Source organism: Lepisma saccharinum, chromosome 1, assembly GCF_977018435.1.
Source record: "Lepisma saccharinum chromosome 1, izLepSacc3.1, whole genome shotgun sequence".
Classification (NCBI taxonomy): Eukaryota; Metazoa; Arthropoda; class Insecta; order Zygentoma; family Lepismatidae; genus Lepisma; species Lepisma saccharinum.
Window position 1 is genome coordinate 205,309,691 of NC_139229.1, and position 21,867 is coordinate 205,331,557.

General features: G+C 39.4%; 1 protein-coding gene across 2 annotated transcripts in view; it reads left to right on the forward strand.

Annotated features, from left to right (window-relative positions):
• The window catches only part of LOC145978414 (NACHT domain- and WD repeat-containing protein 1), a 583,318-nt gene that overhangs the window by 45,042 nt on the left and 516,409 nt on the right, over positions 1-21,867 (forward strand). For both annotated transcript variants that reach the window (XM_083111046.1, XM_083111037.1), the window contains exon 2: positions 13,472-13,517. The gene's annotated coding sequence lies outside the window, so the exon portion shown is untranslated. The remainder of the gene's footprint in view (positions 1-13,471; positions 13,518-21,867) is intronic.

Genomic DNA, 21,867 nt, shown 5'->3' on the forward strand with positions numbered 1-21,867 from the left:
CATAAGTTTAGTTCTCTAATATATCTGTGGCGTTACCACGAACATCTTCATCAATTTTATCATATCATCACTCCTCATCGTCGCGATTAGCAAATAGTGGCAGAATCCCAACGCTAAATAACAAAAATCCAAATCACAAAATAATGTGTGTGTACATTTTCTGTTTCAGCTAGTACGATCATGTCTTAATTCTCTTAATGTGTTACAAGAGCTGTATTTGCACACTGTATTGTTCATGATTGTCCTGTCATACTCTCGCATATTCTTTCTCTGCGCCAAAGTCACGATATGGCTGCAAATTTTATTCTTGCGTTTCCAAGGTTCATGCGGTAGCGAATTCCATGTGTCTGCTCTCATTGTTTGTGAGCTATCGGACATTCAGTTTGTTAGTTGCAAACATTAATGGCAAATGAGTTATCACTTCGGTTCCCGGTTCGAGTCTTGGTGTCGACATGATGTTTCTTTTGCGCCTCTTCATTAATTTCATCCGGACATCGTTCATCATCATCGTGACGATTAGCTAAAAAAGCAAAATATGACATAAGAAAATTACCAATTCAAACACATTAACAAGGAGGCACTTTCGTATATTTCTTCCATCTATTTTTTTTTTTTTTTTTTGCCCCTTACAGTCACGTCCGGATTTATAAACATGGAGGTCCATGCCAACACCACTATCACCCCCTCCATATTAATTTCAGTTCTAAATTTTAGGCCAAGTTATATCAGAGTTTTAGTCAGTTATATGTTCCATACTTTTACCACATTTTAAAAACTTATTATTTTTCATTTGCCCCTTTCCAATTCTCTGGTGGAGGCGAATTTCCAGATGAAGCCCTCCGCACCAAAGCACCTCCTCTTAGATTAATGACCGTGTGAGGGCGACCTTTAGGGCCAGCAAAGCAATCCCCCTTGGTACCAGGTGGCCAGAATTAAAGTTGCTCATCCCGGAGTCCCCTGGAGACCGTTCGAAGCAACGGATTCCGCTGAAAATTGGTAGAGAGGGAATGTAAACAAAGAAGAAGCGAACGCTAATAGCAAAAAATATCGTTCCGATTTTAACCACTAGGTGGAAATATGGCGCTGAAATTTGGTGCGCAGTGAACAATATTCCTGGAAACGATTCGTGCGTCCACTGATCACACTATCTTGTACAGGGCGCATACTGGAAACTGCTGTACCGACATAAACTCAATTACTTTTTGTCACTTCAGCGCCACATTTGCACCTGGTGGTGAAAATTTGAACTTTTTTATCAGCACTCGCTTCCCATGGCCTTGATAGTCTCTACACGAGATGGTCTCCGGCTTCACGCGGCCTCAGCCTCCGAACTCCATGTGCGACTCCGGCCTCCAACGGCCTCAGCCTCCTGAACTCAAAGTCGGCCACCGGCCTCACACGGCTTCAGCCTGCGAACTCCATCTCGGCCTCAGCCCCGAAAGTCTGAAAATGTTTCCAGGACAGAGTATGTTTTTGAATTTTTCGAAAAGAAGGGTATATGTCGAAGAATGGATACTGTGACGAGCCATCATTTCACACAAGGGCGTAACTTGGGACCAAACATCGGGAGGCGGGGGAATCGAATAGAGGGCTTAACTTTTATGGGAAAAGGCAGAATCGAGAAGTTTTCCATTCTATTAGAATAGCGTCCAGGACTAGTTTGCTACATTACAGAAATCATAAAATTTACTCATTATTTCTTCTTTTCTCAGGTCCCAAGAGATCCAGCCTCCTTAGGCTGGACATCTCTTGTCTCTACACTAAGTTTCACAGCAATCCTCAAACAGGCCCCACAGGGCTCTGATTAGCGGATATTTAATTCTAAGCGCCACATTTGCACCTGGTGGTGAAATTTTGAACTAGTTATTTCGTCGGTATTCGCTTCCCCATGTTCTCCATAGTCTCTATGCAATCCGTTGTATAGGGCTCCAAAGGGCCGTGAGTAGGGCAACTTTAATTGTTGCCACCCTGTATTTCATATGCCCTTCTGTTTATCCGAATGAATTCACTGGTGACGCTACTCCAGCAAACGTGCATCTGCATCATATTAGTGTATTGCTTGACTTATGAGGCGACTGCACATTCTGTTTATGAGCGACTTTTGAGTTGTATCTGTACATACTGCCTCTGCGTTACTTCAACTATGACATGACTGCACTCCTTGACCGAATATGAGACCGCGTTCTACAAGTGTGTGCTATTTCAGCGAGGCTATGTCTGCCTGCATGTAACTTTGGATATGTGCAATGAGTGCCTCCCTTTGCCGATAATAATCAGTCTTCTGTGGATGTGCTGTCGTTGACATAAACGGGAGCTGTCTCTCTTTCTCTCTGTGTATGTGTGTGTGTGTGTGAAAGGAACGTACGTTAGTTCTCTGGCATAGCGTGTTCCTCATATTGATCTCGTTCTCCATTTTATCTGTCAACCGACCACACACGCACGCACAGTGGAATGAGGCGCTAATGACGTAAGGCTCTAACAGAACCACCGAGTGTGCCGTGCCGAGGGGCACGATGGGTAATAAAAAGAGGAAGGGAAAGAGTGTGGGTGGGGAGGGACCCGAACTGCTTGGTAAGATCTGCTGAAACAATTATCGCCTTTGAAGACCTTGACACAGAACAGAAGCGTTTTGAAGCAAGTCCTCTTCTACAGGATGGTTCAAAAGTCCCTCTGTTTTCACAGATGAAAATGCCTCCAATGGCACGAGACCTTACCCTACTCTTTTAGGACAGTGTGCGAATTAACGGGATATGCCCCCCACCCCACAACATTTTTTTATCCCCGACATAAGATTTTATTAAAATCCCTGCCAGGGAAGTTTTTATCCTCGCAAAGGAAAAAGAATTGCAAGAATGTTAACTAAGAAACAAACACCATTGAAAAATCATTCGGGAAAACAATATTTAAAATTGCAACAATTGCATCGTATGTAGTTCTATTATTAAATACCTCATTGCTTATTTGCTTAATGGCGCTGGGCGCAGAGGTGTTACGAAAATCTCCCAGGCTAACGCCGTTGCTCTGTCCATTGTCCAATAAACTACGAAAGCCTACCGCCATCCAAGAAGAACTTACTTCGTCTGCTATATTCGTTGGAGATAAGTAGATCACATTTCTCTCCGCACGTGATCATTGAGTTGAACAGGCAATAGATATTTGGTCAAGTTTTCTCAGTGTTACGAATTCAATAGCTCTTTTTGTGTATGGGTTTTCTTAAAATGTAAATATATTGTTTCTAAATTACGTGTGCATGTTATCATAACATTTAATGTCCTAGACACTTAGAACTGGATAGCAATATTAGAGGTTAGTAACTGGTAACATATACAAATTTGCATACCCAAACAAACCTACCCCCCCCCCCCCGGAAATAAAATCACGAATACGGCACTGAGTGTGCATCCCCCAAAAGAAAAAAGCTTAATTCGCGGATTGGTTTGGGGCATTAAATACCAAAATAAGCAACACGTTACGATTATATTCATCTGTTAATCTATTAGATTCCAGCCAAGCTAACTCCTGGGCCGGGACCTGCTGTTGCCGCGTTTACCTACAAAGAAACTTGCAGTCAAACAGCTGATTAAGCCTTAGAATCCCTCCTCCCCGAAACGGCCAGCAGGGAAACAGGATTTTGTTTCGAGCGATCGACTCCATCGTTCTCCCTTTGGACCACACTGGTTGTATTGTGATTGTATAAGCGACAATAGTGGCATTATATTACATTGATTGTTCAAAATGATATGGCTTTAATAAACCTTGTTCAAAAATAAGATATTACGTTATTTATTTTTTATGACGTCACGTCCTGAGAATACTCAGTGCAGCTTTAATTTTAAGGAAAATCTCGTAACTTTATCGCGGACGGAGATTGGGCAGGTTACCGTGACGTGGTAATCCTTGGCTCCAAATAGGAACGTCACAAGGTTCTCAGAACTTCTGTGTTAATTTTTGAAGGACACTGGCAACTAGTCCAATAGACTTCCACGAAAAACTATCTAACAGATTAACTTTTAGTTTGTCTGTAAGTGCTTCTTGAATATAAGTTTCCCATCTCTAGAGATCTCGATACTTTTTCTTTTTCTTCTTGCAAATATCGAACAATTAGATTTTGTATATACAAGGTCCGCCCATAAAGAAACCGAACTGTAAAAAAAAATAACCAAACCAAATAAAAAGGTACCGTATTCTGGCAACACTGCAAAGAGCTATATCTAAACTTCCCGTCAGTGCATGTTTCAACCTGTTACAGGCAGTCTGTATCGGGGCAAGCTTGCGTCAAATGCAGGTCGTGTGCAGGCGGCGTACAAAATACGCGCACCAAGATGGAACAACGTTACAGCATAAAGTGTTGTTACAAATTGGGTAAATCGTTGGCCGAAACGTTACAGATGATATGGGCAGTGTGATGGGGATGGAGCATTATCAAGAACCCAGGTGTATGAGTGGTACAATCGTTTCAAAGGTAGACGTGAAAGTGTCAAGGATGAACCAAGATCAGGACGCCCTTCAACGCCAAGGAATGACGACAATGTGGAGAACGTTCGTGCACTGGTGAGAGGTGATAGGCGTTGAACCATGCCGCAACTGTCAGACATGCTTCATTTCGGCTAATAAATCAATCAGTGGTATTACAAGGAAGTGCTTGGTCGACTCAGAAACAAGATGTTGCGGGTTAGGTGTGTTGCCTGTGTGATTCTGGTCAGTGGTTTCTGTTACACGATAAAGCTCGGTCTCATACCGCGTTGTCTGTACAACAATACCTTGCTAAGCATTCAGTGACAGTGATCAATCACCCTCCATATTCTCCGGACTTATCGCATGCTGATTTTTTTTCCATTTTTCCAAGCTTAAGATGTCTATGAAAGGGCGAAGATTTGACGACGTCGCGGACATTAAATTAAATGTTACGCGTATTTTGCGAACACTTACTGCCAGTGACTATCAATGGTGTTTCCAAGACCTGTACAAAGCTGGTCAAAGTGTATTGCCTTCTCTTGTGATTATTTTGAAGGTGATAATCATTTGAAGGTAATTACTTGTTTTCTTACCTAAAGAAAGATTTCGGTTTTTTATGGGCGAACCTTGTAGTTGGACTTAAGGTATGCGGATAATTTTAAAACACCCTCTACTTCGGTTTGTTTTTACGCTGCGAATCTTCCATTTTGAAGGACAGACAGCAGCTACAACCCCAGACTGTGCTGTTTAAACTCTCCGTTCACTCACACACGAGACAACAAGCTTCTTTGGCGTCCTATAAAGGCTGTTGTGGCTGCATACGTCATACAGACAATGGGAGAATTCAAAGCGACTGCCAATACTTGATTCTCGAATTGGAAAGCGGGAGTTTGCCCCATTGAGGCTGCCAAGCGGGGTGGATAAAGCCATTTGTTACGCAGTTGGCTCCGGACAATATCCTGCTTTGGTTCGAATCCATGTTCGCTGACCGCTGAGCTCAGAGTGTGATGTAATAGCAACGAGAAACATCAATGTATTCAGCACACGCGATGCAGATATAACTAGTTTCGAAGTCTGCGAGGGGTGTGTGAAAACATATTAAAATATTACACGAGTCAAATGTAAACCTTAATTGGTTTTTGTTTTTTTAACTAGTAGGTTTCTGCATGTAGGGTTGCACAAGTTTGCTACAATTTATAATAGACCCATTGCTGATCCACATAAATTTTCAAGTCTGAGTTTGTTCCTGTGTACCTCAAGAAGAAGGATGTTTGGGGTCTATGTGCAGTCACTTATGAGTATACCTCGCATTTTAGGTTTTCAACCTATTTTTTTCCTTTACAGGTATGTAAGAAGATGGTAAGTTATGTCAGCGTTTCGTTAAAAAACGCAACAACTGATGAAGTTTTATACTGCCTAAAAAAACCTATTTTGCTTGTTAGAACCTATTTTAGGTTTATGCGGCTAAATCAAGCCTTTTTTTAGGTTTTTTATATATTTTCAAAGGTTTTACAGAATTGTATGTCACACAGAGGCATTTGCTTTCTTTGGTCACAACTGTCCATTTTCCTTCCTCCAAGTCCTTGCTGATTTTTCAAAGCTCTGAACAAAGCAAGATGCACAATCCATCGGGTCTGATGCTGTATCGTAGCATATCCGCTCGGTTAGGAAATATTGACCCTGGCAGACCTTGCCAAGCTCCTGCTCAGAAATGTGTAGGATAAGCTTTTTACAGGACATGGTAAGAACACTTGCCTTTGGGGTAGAGGTGACGAGAGGCCAAGCGAGGGTTTAAATAGGTGCGCATGAGAGCGACACGAGGTCTTTTTACTTGGAATCATCGGAGAAGCAGGAGCTATTGGTCTGTTTTCTAAACCGATCAGGGTAAGCTATCCTACACCCTTTATCTGCCATTCGCATTGCTCAATTCAGTATAAAACCTAATCATGAGTCTATATTAATGTTAAGTTAGATATTTGTACCTGTCCCGTTCAGGGCTGTCTCTACCATCAATAGTAATAATTGGGAGGGGCAAGTTACATCCCTATTTAAGATCGCCGCGTTCATGTTGGAACGCTACGTGGTGGATTGATGCTGATCTTTTCATTTATTTGGCTCACTTTCGCGTCACTTCGGTGCTTTGTGGCAAACTAACATTTGAGCATTGAAGTTTGCACCACTGGCTATGTTTTTGTTGAAAGATTATTTTCAGCATATAAGATGATCCTCACAGACAAAATTGCGGAGTTTGACTGTGGATAACATGAAAAAAAAGGTTGTTGCCTAATATACGGCGAAGAGTGGATTTTAATAGCAAATTTCCAATGGTAAGTTTTGCCATTACCGTAGGGTTAGGCAACACACATAACGTTATGCAAGATAGTGCGTATTTCAGGATATAGTTGACTATACCTAATCAGCATTTTTCAGCAATTTTGAACTATTTTAAGTTTTTTTTAACCTACTTCAGGGTTTTTCGGGCGCAACTTAATATTTGTAGGACCTATTTTAGGATTTTAGAACCTATTTTAAGGGTTTTCGAACCTATTTTAGGATTTTTAGAGTCTATTTTAGGAACTTAAAAGCACACTTTTTAGAACCTAAAAATCCTAGGTCTACTTATGAGCCACCGCGAAGGTCTTTCCACCCATCTGCGTGCAGACTGAGGCCATTGTCGAACTTCCTCCTCTATTTGTAGGGCCTCCCCGATGGCTTCATGGTAGCGTCGTCGCCTTCTAATCAAGGTGGAGCATATAGTGGATCGAATCTCACTTTAAACTGTAGATCCAGTCCCGATTAGCCTTACTGTGCATAAAGTGGACTTAAAACAACAACAATCAATCCTCTATTTATAAACTTGCTGGCGTGATAAGCATGCATAGACACATTGAAGTTTCCTCTGCCGTAGAATGTCTATAAGTTTTAGGCTTCCAGAGGGTAAGAAACCATTGCTCTTAGCTGGTGCATGTGTGTGCAGGAGGTTCCATATTTAGAATGACAAAACACTTGATCAGTGTTGCAGCATTAAATAACAGTGGATACTTCATGTAAATTTGAGATGTTTACAGTCTGTCCTGTAATTTTTGTCGGACATTGACTCTCCCTTATTGCATTTTGAGAAAGTAGTTAGAAATCTGTTAAATTTGAAGTTGTTAAATTCTAATTTATCCCATTTTACGTGTCATGGTAACGAAATATCCTATTCTTAGAACAATAACTTTCTGGCGGTGGAATCTTCGGTAGACTTTTACGTTGTGATCGAAAGACATAGTTGTTGGGATATACCGTAATGACTAATGCTATCGTCTTATTGGATATACCGTACAGTGCTTAGAATTCCACTTTAAAATGTATGTCCAGTGTATTTGTCTTATTTATCGTCGCCTCTCTGCCATTTTTGGCTAATCGCGACGATGAGGATGAGTGATATGATGAAATTGAAGAAGGATTCGAACCCGGTACCGCCGGCGTCGTGCCGCGCTGTGCTTCCGCCACGGAGCTCGACGGGTCCAGTGAACTAAGTCAGCATTTGGCTGCCTAAGTCTGTCTCACTCGTCTGATTTGAATATAACGACGTAGGGAGGACTTCGGGTTCCAACTCTCTCGCATCCATATTCAACAGAGGACACATTTCTTCCATTTATTGTACAGTCACGGACACTTCTGGGCTGTAACGTCACCATTGAAAGCAAATGACATTGTTATAACCAAGAAGTGTCCGTGACTGTACAATTGCTTCTGGCTGATAATGTTTACGGAAGTAGGATAGCAAGGTAGGTCAGGTTTGGTGATCTTAGCTGTGTCGTCATAATTGTGGTGGCCAATAGAGGACCACCAAATCACATTTAATCCTTGCTTTATAGAATTGGATCTTCTGGTAATATTTTTATATTTACAAAAATAAATGTGAAGGTGTATGGTGTGAGGTGACTTTTTAGGAAATCACCTAAATGTCAAGCTCTCTTCGCGGTACGACGCCAGGGGTCCCGGGTTTGAATTCCGGCCTGGGCATAGGTGTTCTTTGTGAGTGTTCCTTCATTAATTTCATTATATCATCAGTCTTCCTCATCTCCGCGCTTAGATAAAACTTGCAGAAAAGCGAAGGAAAATAAACTAAATCAATCAATGTAGTACACATTTAACTGCATTTTGCAGACTAAAGATGTTCTGATGTACCCACAGGCAGTATGATCCTCTGCGGGGCTTGTGACTTGTTCATATGTGTCTGTGACCTTTTTCTTCATTAGTTTCATCTTATAATCATTTCTCTTCATCTTCGTGATTAGCCAAAAATGACAGAAAAGCGAAGTAAAATTAATCAAATAAATAAATGGACGTTCATATTCTTCCTCAAGATTTTTATACTTGAAAAATGAATTTCGAAACTGTACTATGATGAAGGTTTACACACACATAACAAACAGAATAATGCATATTTTATATTTTGATTTAATATAATTCCATGTATCCGTGGTAAAAAAAAAAAAAAAGCTTCGAGAAACAGTATGTTAGCATGTGATCTTTGTTTCGCCATGAAATCTTCCATACTAGTCATAAAAGAAAGAAAATGCACCGGTATTAACAAAACTACCACTTCAGCGCCATCTGTACGCAGCAGTTTGAACATGACGGAGACCTTATATTTTCTGTTATTTGCTTCAATCCCTTCAATCATATCAAATTTATAAGGTTCACATGTTCTAGCGAATAAAACAATCTTTTATATCGGAAAATGTCTTCATTACCGAATCTATATTAGTTGTATGGTTATCCTTAGAAATTTGGGTCTATGCTTTAGCGTGGCTTTAGAACCCCCTTAAATAAGCTTTATTGTGGAATCTTCCTTCAAATCCTTCTAAATTTAAATTTACTTCTTGAATGATCCAAGAGTGTATACCGTTCTTAGCTTTGATATAGTGTAAGGAAAACAAGTACACAGTATCAGCATCTATTCATTGGCATCGTTGTGGTAAATAGGCTGATTGCAAGAAAATCTTTATTTTGTTCATGGCACAAGGTTGCAAGATAAAACGTCTTAAAAGCGTCCTGATATTTCGAAGCCTGGCAATTTGAGGTTACGGCAATACATCTCTGTCACTCTTGATGCTTAAGAGAGTGAAACCAACCGCCAGGGGACCCGGCTGATGTCTTGCTGTGACAGATTTCGTATATAGAGCAATAAGCTTAATGGATGTTAAGCTCTGCGTTAGGTTATGATGCCCGCCTTCTCCTTCGAGGTCTCCACGTGTTCCTTTGCAGCTGGGGACCTCGGGATATCGATCAGGTACCTACGTTAATCTCTCAGCTGGAGCCTGCTTAAACCCCTTCTTCCATTGCGTTGGTCTCAATTTTTAAATTTCAAAATATTCTGGTATAAGGAGTGTTTTTATGCAGATGTCCAATTTGTGTACGTCTCTCTTCAACCAAGAACTCGAGCAACTAGAAAGATGAAACTTGGATAGTCACACTGTCTTGTAGTATAGAACATTTCGTTAGGTGGTCTATTTGACTGTTTCATATCTAAAGGTTGAGTTTCGGTTTTTAGTCTGTTTTATGTATATGAAGGCTAATCGGGACTAGACCTAGAGTCTAAAGTGAGATACGAACCACTTGTGTCTCGAGCCTGGGACTCCTTGATTACAAGGCGACGACGTTACCACTACACCATCGGGGAGGCGCCATCTAAAGATTACGATGATTGTGTGGCTTTCAATTCGATGTGGGAGAATTGTTTTCCTTATACAATGTTGGAAAGTATCGTTCTAAGTCCACCTCGTGCACGGAGACGAGTTTGTAGGTTATTTGATTTGGTTTATTTTACTTAGCTTTTCTGCCACTTCGGCTAATCGGGAAGATGAGGATGAGTGATGACATCGATGAAACAAAGAGCGCTCATGCCCAGACAGGAATTGAAACCCGGAAACCCTGACGTCGTACCCCTTTACGCTAACCACTCTGCCACGTAGGTCGGCGAGACCAGTTGGAGTTTCATTTAACAGTTTAAAACTGGATCCGACCCAAGAGCGTACCGAAAGGTGGAGTTGATTACGCTCTCCCAAATATAGGAATGAAGAAATATAATTTTCGAAAACAAGTGTTTGACAGACCTATGTCACTGTAAAAAATATGTGTACTTGGTATTTATTCAATATTCTAGACTGTAGGGCGAGAGACTAAAATATGCATGTTTGCAATCAAAATATCCTACGAAATGATTCCAATGATATGCTGAAATAGTTTGCACACGCATTATTTCCAAAGAAACAATTTTCACTGGTACTTAGGTGTTTGTAACTATTTTTCTTTGTACTTGGAAATCTTAATAATCTTCCTTTTTTGTATATTGAGCATCAGATTTTCAGCTCCTCCGAAAATGAAATCGTCTGTACACTACCAATATGTATTGACTGGAAGCCGGAAATTTTTAATACAAAATTACCAATACACTGTGTAAGGTGCCCAAATGCTCTGTGTATGTTTCTTGTATGTTTGGAATATGTAAGATGGGATTTTTCTTTGGGTGCATCTGTGTTATTAATATACATCAGATTTTAGGTTTTTAATTTATTTTTTCCTTTACAGCTACAATAAAAAAATAATAAGTTATGTCAGCGTTTCGTTAAAAAACGCTACAACTAATGAAGTTTTATAGTGACTGAAAGAACGTATTTTGCTTCTTAGAACCTATATAAGGTTTATGCCCCTAAATCAAGTCTTTTTAAAGGTTTTTATATATTTTTAAAGGTTTTACAGGATTTTTATGTCACACAGAGGCATTTTCTTTGTTTGGTCATGAAAAAATTTTGGTTTTGTTGAAAGATTTTTTTCAACACATAAGATGGTTCTCACAGACAACATTGCGGAGTTTGACTGTGGATAACATGAAGAAAGATTTTTGCCTAACTATACGGCGAAGAGTGGATTTTAATAGCAAATTTTCAATAGTAAGTTCTGCCATCGCCATAGGGTTAGCAACACACACAACGTTATGCAAGATAGTCGTATTTCAGGATGTAGGTGTCCCATTTTTAATGCCGGTGACAATTATACTTAATCATCATTTTTTCAAGAATTTTGAACTATTGATTTTTCGAGCCTTACTTAAGATATTTAGGACCTATTTTAGAATTTTTAGAACCTATTTTAGGATTTTTAGAGCCTATTTTAGGAACCTATTAGCACACTTTTTAGAACCTAAAAATGCGAGGTCTAGTTATTAATCTGAGGAAAAGTTGTTGCTCGTGAATTTGCGTGTGGGGATAGAGGGTGTTCATTTTAGCCGGGACAAAACTGAATAGGAGCTGCTTGCATGATTGGAAATGGCGGTCCGTGAAATAGATAAAGGGATATACTAGGTGGGGATGGCACTCCTCACTCAACGTATCCTCCACTTGAATCACTGATCTGTGCTAATATGTCTTTCCTACCATATGTTCAAGGGATATATGTTTAATTGGGATAACACACAGGTAGAAAATTGATTCTTTAATATCTTCCATATGTACAAAACGTCACACTTCTTCAAGGTATCCAACTTAGCATACCAATAATATTCAAGCTACCGTAAGAAGCCGCTATTGTAATTAACATTAGCTTTAAGGGGAGAATTCTTACGTTCCTTCAAGCTCATTGCAAAGCTCATTACAATACTTTATTATAAACAGCCGGAGATTGCTGCTGGAGAGAATGAAGAGAAATCAAAAGAACAGATGCAGACCTTACGCTATATCCTCAGCTTAAACATGATTATACATCCAACCTGTATCCGATGGTTATCCATGGAGCATGAATGAGCATTCATTGTGGGTAACCTAATTATGCCTACGCACTCATAATGCTAAAACGTGTTCTTTGACAATTTGAAACATGATTATGCGAAAGCCCATTTCCTACCAATCCCACCGTGTGCCGTTACAGCACCGATCATCCGTGGGCAATTTCCGATGGGTATGCATGAATGTTGATTAGTGTAATCCACGAATTAATGGAATACGCGACAGTGACCACTCGCATCTGCAGATACACGGGCGATCAGCGGATTTGTTCAATCAAAAACCAATTTCCATCACGTTTTAGCCATAATAGTATACGACTGGGGAATTGAGGGCGTCCGTAGAGAAATTCAGGAGAACCAACAAGGTTGACCAATTTCGCTTGCTGTTGGGATTGATTGTCCCTATGTTTCCAACGTCTTAGAGATGTTAATATGTCATTATATATTTCTTAAATTTTGTGTTGTGGAAAAACAATATGTCTTCTACTATTGTTCATGAAATGGACTGACGGGTGTCTAAATTATGACGCAGCCAAGAGCCTGCTTTTTGCAACACAACACAACATACTTCATTCAACGGATTCTTTGGTTACCTGATTAGTGTAGGTTAGTTCATGACGTAATAGCCTATTTTCGATTAGAAATACGTAGCCCACAGCGCATGATTTACACGAGTATTGTCCTCAAATTCCAGGGGCACTTCTAGACACCGAAATTTTGACAATTTGAAATACTAGTTACTTCTCCGTAACGTCTATTGTCGGGGGAATATTCGTTACAAAAACAGACCAATTACACAGCGGCCCAAGTTATCATGGTTTCGCCTTACTGTGTCAATGGGAGCTAACTTAAAATTGATGCTGCATCCCGTATTTTGATTAGTTTGTGCACTTTGTATCAATCTGAAAAAAAAGTCTCTTGGAATCTAACACAGAATTAATGTTTGATTCGAATAATAAACAAAAATAAGTGCTGATGAACAAACCGTGGTTGTGTGTTTAGAATTATTAAATAATTTAACCTATGAAATCAAGTAAAAGCTAGCGTCCGTTTTATGTTTAGCTATCACGAAATTTAACCAAACTTTTTTTTTGTTGTTAATTCCACCAAATCAGATTTGTGCTGCTTAATATTTTAACCTCCTGAATGAATAGGAAGCTTAGTACGAATATAAAGGAAAATGAAAGTTTATGGTTCTTGCTCATGAAAAATGTAATTAATATATATTTTCTAAATTTTCAGATTTAATTGGAACATTCCTGGAGAACTAATCATAGTGAATTTTAAGGTAAGTCATCTGAACGTCTTTATAATTTGCTAAGAAGTTTTCTAGGAGTTTGCAAAATAATGCTATTTTAACCTGTAAATCAGAAAAATGGCGTTAAATATTTTTAGATTTTTTTAATGATGGGACAAATTAATCGACACTCTATCGGTATCGATCAGGCAGGCTTATCGGTTTACGGGTAAGACGACCACAGTGGCGGAGTGGTTAGCAAAGCGCGGTACGACGTGAAGAGTCTCGGGTTCGAATGCTAGCCTGAGCGCCCGTTGTGTGTATCCCTTGATCATATCATCATCCATCCTCATTTTTGCCATTAGCCAAAAGTGGAAGTAAACCAAGTAAAATAAAATAAATCAATCAATCTGTTCATGGGTAAAATTAGAGATAATTTCACCGATCCGCTATATCTATAAATAGCTTGTAATTTAGTTAAAAGTTCCAACATTTTGTAAATATTATTTGAATACTAATACACAGCTCATATTTAATGCTTTTTTAAAAAGTAAATATCCAAATAACACCGTTCTTCTTGAGAGGCACGTGCAGTAATTATTGAGGTGAGTGAACCATTCACGTTCTTCAAGGACATCGTCGTCATTTGTTGTTGGCTCACACCGCCTATTTCTTAGCGATTTCTAGCCAAAGGTGCCGAGATCTAGTATTATTATATACGTATGTTCCAATACGTTGATATCCTTTACTTTCTTCATGAATATTTCGAATTTTATTTCTTATCGGTAATTTTCTTATCTGCAGATTTATCAGTTTAGACCAAAATATGAATATCGGTCCATCACTATTTTTGATATTGTTGATTCAATTCTGAGGTTTTACCAAATGAACGTAAGTTTTGATTTAGAGATTAGAGCCCACGAGAGAAGATTGGGAAGGAGTTCTGCGGAACAAAGCATCTTCCGGGACTGCGGTTTCTGTTGTTAGCGATTCGTGATTGGAGATTTCGTTCATGTCTCTTGGCTGATTGCCTTTTGCGGAAGGAGCCTTCGCGTGCGATGGGGGTCGTCCCTTTCCGAATCGGTCTGGGGCACAGAAGTCGCAAAGTCTTGTTGCGAATCTGGAAGCGTTAATGGGAGAATTTCGCCAGCTAATCACGTCACATCACGTGCGGTAGCGCGTTAGTCTTTCTTGTTCCTTTCCTTTATCTTTGAAGGCGAGCAAAATTGTCAAACCTGGAAAGCATAGATGTCGACAGACATTTCGAATTTCTGTTCGAAGTTAGTGTAAAATTAATAATACAGTTGCGTGAACCATGATTATATTTTTTACAAACTGTATAGTTAAAATTATATTATTTAAGACAACTAGGTAATGATCGTTGGTACTTTTAAAACGATCATGGTTATTTTTACGGTAGTTGCATGGCTGCGGTAATTGACGGTCTTAGACCGTCATTTCTCCAGTCAGGTTTTTGCGGTGTATGTCTTAATATTTTTCATAGTTTTTAGGGTCTACTAAATCAAGGCTGTGTGAAAAATGTCATTGTTTTCTTCTTGATATTGGCACATCTGTACGTGATTTTCAATGTGATCTTTTCCGTTTACTAAGCTTAGTTTAAAGGCTGTATAGAGGTTTGACAACTCCGCATGCACAGAGAAAAGGTTGGCTTTGAACGAGAAAAATAATTTATCTCAGGAACATGAAATTTTACTTGCTACCCCTTTCCCTGGACACTTCTAATCAACCAGAAAATGTTTTAGTAGTGTGTATGTGGTAATAATTAAAGTCCAGATTTTTTCATCATTACATACACATTTTGCTGCGAATAGAATATAATTTCAATAAAACGTTAATAATATTTTTATTTTTTAATTTTTTTTATAAATCTCAGAAGCTCCCTCCTGTCTTTGATGCAAGAAATTCTGCTTTCGATTCGCTGTTGAAGCTTCAAAAACTTCAGTGTCGTGAGGAGATACTTTAAAACAAGCAACCTCAGGTTCCTGTTTAGAGGAGCACCGGATTTCTTGTCCACACGATACGCGAATGATGTTCAGTGCATTAATTAAAAAATTTAAATCGAAATCCTTAGCTCCTAACTGGGATTTAGTAATATACGAGTTCTGTTTCAAGAATGAAAAACATACTGGTAGTTTATACTTGTTAATATTAAACAAGACTTAAATAATTTTGACAGCGGCGATGGGACTCTATATGCTAACCCATACTCTGTCCCGGTTATCTCTGGAGCAAGGCCGCGCATAGCAGCAGAGAAGGGGGGAAATCGAGTGGGCAGAGCGAATCAATACACGCTGCTGCGAAGGCTGGTAACAGTAGTCGCTTTCTCCCTCCACTTAATCACATTCCCTCTCACGTGTTCATTGGTGGAGCCGTCTCGCGTCACTACTTGTGCAGCGATAACCAGGACGTAGTATAGCGTCATGCATTTAGAACTGCGTTGCGGCCCTTGCCCTGAAGGGACTGGTGTGTCACGAACTTTAGTTTAGTTTATTTAGTAATAGACTGCGTTTACATTGTTATTTTAAGTTGTTCTCTGCCAAACTGTGAAATCGTGAAGTGCGTTCTTAGCGAAAGTGCGCCTCCTAAAATAAAATAATAAATGTAAACTGGTTTGAAATATGGGATTTGGGTGGGCTCATATCTGTACATGTGGTATTCCATACTGAAAGTTTTCTCGAAACTATATGTCCTACATGCACTTGTAAGGTTGTCGTTGGAGTGTGGGAGGTTGAATGAAAATTGCATATGATGCATGTGTGCAGCGTGTCAAATGTTTTCGACGAGTTTCTCGTCAGCATCGAATCCCAGGTTTGGAAATTGAATGAAAACAGTTCGTTCCAGAGCTTGAGTCGTCTCGGTTGGATGTCGCTGAATGGCCATCGTCAGTCGTGCTCTTGAGAGCAAGACAATGAGAAGTCCTCTTGTGCCTCGTGGGGAGCTCCACTGTGCTAACTGCCGAATAACGTCACAGAAAACGGAGCGAGGACGTCAGCTCCTCTAATGAGGAAGTCACTGACAACAATCCCTGAAGGTTATCCCAGCTGTGATTCTTTAAGATGGACGGTTTTGCATTCAGAGCTGAAAGGAGAGAGAGTGTATTCATGAGTGAAATTATTTAGTGATGCTTGGAATTTCCCTCTAAAGTTAAAAATATTCCTGAAACCAATAGTGACAGCACCATCGACTAATTTATAATAACGATCAATTAGTCATTATTCGGGAAGATACCGCCAGCCTCCGTGGCAGAGTGGTTAGCACAAGGCGCCTACGACAACAGAGTTCCCGGATTCCAATTCCGTCTAGAGCATGGGTGTTCTTTATGGATGTGTCTACATCAATTTCATCATATCATCTTCATCTTCGAAATTAGCCAAAAGTGGCAGAAATTGAAGTAAAATAAACCAAATCGATCAATTGAGAAGATACATTAACAAATTTTCCGCAAAAATATTTCAATGCTTCTCAATTACTATTAGTTAGATTATTGGTCAACTACTTCTTTGATAAATATTAATGCTTCGTTAATCCTATTGAATCTTTGATTGATATTAGTTTAAATATGTTCAACTTATCTTCAGAAAAAGGAGTCACAAAATGTGTGACTAATTCTTTAACTACTTAGTTGAAAGGTATTCGACAGGCATCATCATAATTAGTCGAAAAGCGCTTGACCGATTGTTCGACTAATATTAAAGGTTTCGAAAAATACTTATCTCATTCTTCTAATAACGTTAGAAAAGTGTTGGAATGCTCCACCAAAATTAGTGGGATAATTTTCATTTTCATAACGGACTAGGATTAGTCGACTTATTCTTGTAACTGGAACACAAATATTCATTGCCAGAATGCCATTTTAAACTTACTTGTTTTATAATTTGTGATACAATTCTGCAACAAAAGAATTTTGAATATAATACGAATATCTACGAAAAAAATCCTCTCTTGTATTCATTGTTCTGAATAAGCATTTGTTTTTCTTTGTTTTTATTATTTTACGTTTATGCAGTGTTAGTTCCCTACAAAAATGAGATAACGAGGGCTAGTCAGAAAAGAGTGAGAATGATTTTCTTTTACATCATACAGTGAACCTGCAGCCGTGAAACAAATTTGCGCGAGAAGAACGTGTCTCGTGGGATCGGCAGATAAACTTGCATGCGTCTGGCAACAATGCGCAAACAAAACACGAATGGTCAGAAGTCGCATATGGAAAATGGAGTCTGTACTTGAGGACTAGTACGTACTTTTACTCACATGGCAAAAAATTAAAACACACTAACGAACTAATTCACTCCCTAGCCTTCTTAAACCCGAAGGTTTATGACTGCAGCAACACAATCCTGTTCCTATCCTGACCAAGATCAATCCAATCTTTTCCATCCTTACCGATTTCCTTTAGGTCCGTCTCTCCTTTCTTCGTTTTGGCCCTCTTACTGGTCTCTTGCCATCAGGCTTCCCAAAATAATTCTGTAAAGTTCTCTTTCTTCTTCCATTCATGCCACATGGCCTGCCCACCTAAGTCTTCTTCATTTAATCATTCTAATAATATCTGGACATAAATACAAATTATGTAGTTCTAAATTATGTAATCTTCTCCACTCACCTATCTCCTTATTCCTTTTAGGTCCAAATATTTTTCTAAGGATTTTATTTTCAAATACACTTAAATTATGTTCCTCTTTCAATGTAAGGGGCCAAGTTTCGCATCCATACAATATTACAGGCAAAATTACTGTCTTGTATATTTTAACTTTCAGTTTCTTAGATACAGGGTCTGTATTTTAAGTAATGAGAATAAATCCAGAAAACAAAATTTATTACAGATATCGCTACAAACCTTTAGTAGTCTTCAAAGTATGCCCCTTGAGCGTCAACACACTTCTGCAGGCGAATTTTCCACTCGTCGTACGCTCCCTGAAAGTCAGCAACTGGAACAGACTTCAGAGCACGCGTGCAAGCCGCTTTGATCGCATCCAGGGTTCCGTGGTGGTGTCCTTTGAGGACTGTTTTCACTCTGGGAAAGAGGAAAAAATCTGCAGGGGCAAGGTCGGGGCTGTAGGGAGGCTGAGGAATCGTTGTGATGCCGGATTTCGTCAGGAACTCTCTAACCACGAAGCACGTGTGACATGGCGCATTGTCATGATGGAGCTTCCAATCGGCAGCAATTTCTAGTCGCACTCGGTTGACCCGTCTCTTCAACCTTTTTAACACCCCACGTAGAAGGAGCCATTGACCGTCTGTCCTGCAGGCACAAATTTTGCGTGGACCACACCTTTCTTGTCAAAAACACAATCAGCAATGCTTTGATTCTGGACTTGGACATGCGCGTCTTTTTTGGTCGAGGCGAATGCGGAGTGTGCCATGCGGTGCTCTGCCTTTCAGCACGCCTGTCCGCATTCAGCAAATCTTGCACACGTTGTTCGTTGCCTCTGGTTCTTGAGGTTGACGGGCGCCCTGCGCGGGGTTCGTCCTCCACGCTCTCCCGGCCTTCTTTGAACATTTTGTGTCACCAAAACACTTGCGCTTGTGATAAACTGTCACTGCCGTATGCTTGCCGAATCATTTCCAGCGTTGTGGCACCAGATTTTCCAAGGCGCACACAAAATTTGATCGCATACCGCTGTTCCATGCTTTGCTGCATTTTGCTCTTGCACACACTACTTTGCAGACGTCCACGCCACGCGTGATCATGCCTCGACGGACGCCAGCAGGCAACTGCCGCTTGGAGCGCTTTCAAGGTCACACCTCCCACTACCGACTCCAACCGCTCCCAGTACGCTCTGACATCTAGTCGCGGCAGAAAAAAAATATTCTCATTACTTAAAATACAGACCCTGTATTATACGAGAAGATAAAAGTTTATGAAGAGAAAAATAACAGGCATTTTCTGAATTAAGCCTACTTTTTATTTCCTCTTTAATATTATTTTCATTTGTTGGTAGTACTTGAATTTGCAAACTGGTTCAAACGAGTTATTATCAATGATTAAATTTTGATTATTACCTAACACTTGGTTTCGGCCTGTAAGCATATATTTAGCTTTCCTTTTGCTAAGTCCAAACCTATTTCTTTGGCTGCTTTGAAAAATTATTTAGCATTATTGTTAATTGTATTTACATCATCCCCTAGTAAGTCTACATCATCTCCATATGCTAAAAACAGAGTTCTAACGTTCAATTTTAGTCCTTCGTTAGTTTCTTTTACCTTCCTAACAGTATATTCTAAGGCAAAATAAAATAGCAATGCATCTCCCTGTTTAAACGTATTATGAATAAAAACACACTATCAAGTGAAAAAGCTACTGTCATTTGTTTTCTTCCACGTTTATCTCTTCAAGAGTTGCTAATGGAAGAACTTGGAAAGTATTGAATCTGATGAAAATTACTTTACCATATAAGCAATAGCATCAAGAAAACTATTTGAAGTGTGGGATTTAAGAAATTACATAAGAATTAATGTTGTTGAAACTAAAATCAATTACATGAAATTTGCCGTTTGCTATATATATTTTTTATTTTCAGGGAGACGTGGGCTTCGCGTTTCACCGAATCTTCATTTTATTATATGGCACTTTCCCACAGAAGTCTCAGTTTCACTGACAGCTACTCGGGATTTTACATTTCCACTCATTTTTATTTCATTTAGCAATACTTCTACAATAAAGGGAGGAGCTAACCGATAATATGGAACTTTTTATTTAACATTTGTCGGATCTTCTTTATATGAACTTTCAATTACTTTGTATTCAGTTCGTGAACAGTTGTTCATAACAATCGAAAATAATGCTGACTTATTGTTACGCCAGACAAGAATTAATGAAGAGTAAAGAAAAATGTAGGAATGTGCATTAGTTCTCACTTGTAGTGAAGAAACAATCTCTCATGCAGTAGCAGTCAAACACTTTACGAAAAAAATAGCAGACCGTAGCTATTATCTACAACTCTTTTAGTAATGTCTTTCCAATATCCCTATAAATCTTCTTCTCATTCTTTATGTGCGTTTGTGCCTTATGCCAAAATGCAATTTAATAAAAGGTCGATATTAAACATTGCCCTTGTCCCTTTGCCCGCAAGAGGATCGGCATAAAATTTATTGTCTTCATTTCTGGTTCACCCTATATAGCACATGCATAAGTGCGTGCGTAGCTATCCCATTCGCCCTAGAGAGAAAGAGATGAAATCGTGGTTCTTCTCTCACTAATCTGTACTCGTGTCGTAAAATCAGGTTTTTTACAATCCCCCCCCCCCTTTCCCATTTAGGCGACAACGACGAAGCCGTAAATTCGAGCTTCAGGCCGTAAATAAAGGCATATAGATTGTTTTATAACGTTCTTTATAGCCTCATATCCCTTTTTTTTCGTATTTTTAACCTATAAGAACCATGAGATTGTAAAGCAAGAGGGAGTCCATAGGCAATTATTATTAGATGGGGCAGGACCTGTAACTAGGTAAACATGGTAGTAGAACAAAATTCTGAACAAAATTTTCTAATTTGATTCAGTTATATAATATGATTCCTCAAGAGAATAGGGTGGAAAACAAAAACAATTTGAAAAACTGAAAACGCTTATGAATTTTTCAAGATTCAAGTGTAACTGACATTGGAAACCGCTGCCATCTCCAATAAAAATCTAAGTTTCATCTCAGCCAAGAAGCAGCCCGACTGTAATAGAACATTAGATATTAATTAGGGAATCTTACTTTCGGATTTCTCCTCCCCTCTCTTTCTCTCTCATTTGTCTTGCGTGAAAACTATTTTCACGTCACACGTTTGGTTTGGTATAATTTAGTTTATTTAACCTCGCTTTTCTGTCACTTTTCGCTAATCGCGACGATGGGAACGAATGATGACCAGATGAAAGAACAATCACGTACACACATGAACGACACAATACAAGCTTCACAGAGGATCGATCATCCTGGCTGTGGATCCAGTTGCCGTGCCAGAGCCTCGTCAGCCTGGCGTACTGGCGAAATCACTAAAGAAGGCAGTGTGAAAAATCCTTATCTTGTGAAGCCAAAAGGCCGAGAATTGGAATTACGCTACGATGCCAGGGGTCTGGTTTCCAATCTCGGCTTTGGTATCGGTGTTCCTTGAGATTGTCCAAACATCAACTTATCCACTTGTCCACTCATTCTTATCGTTGTAATTAGCCAAAAGTGGCAGAAATCCACCGTAAAATAATATAATTCCATCAATCAACGTAACGTACTAATGGTACTAGTTTTTATTTATGTATCATGTAACCATCTGTTGTGGTTTGTTGTGCTGCAGTAAGTAGTGAAAAATGGCGTCCGCGCAAGAGAAAGTGCACTTGAGGGCTGTTGTTTCACGAAACTCAGACGCCAGTTACAGTGCAGAGTTTGTTTCAGCAAACTTTCAG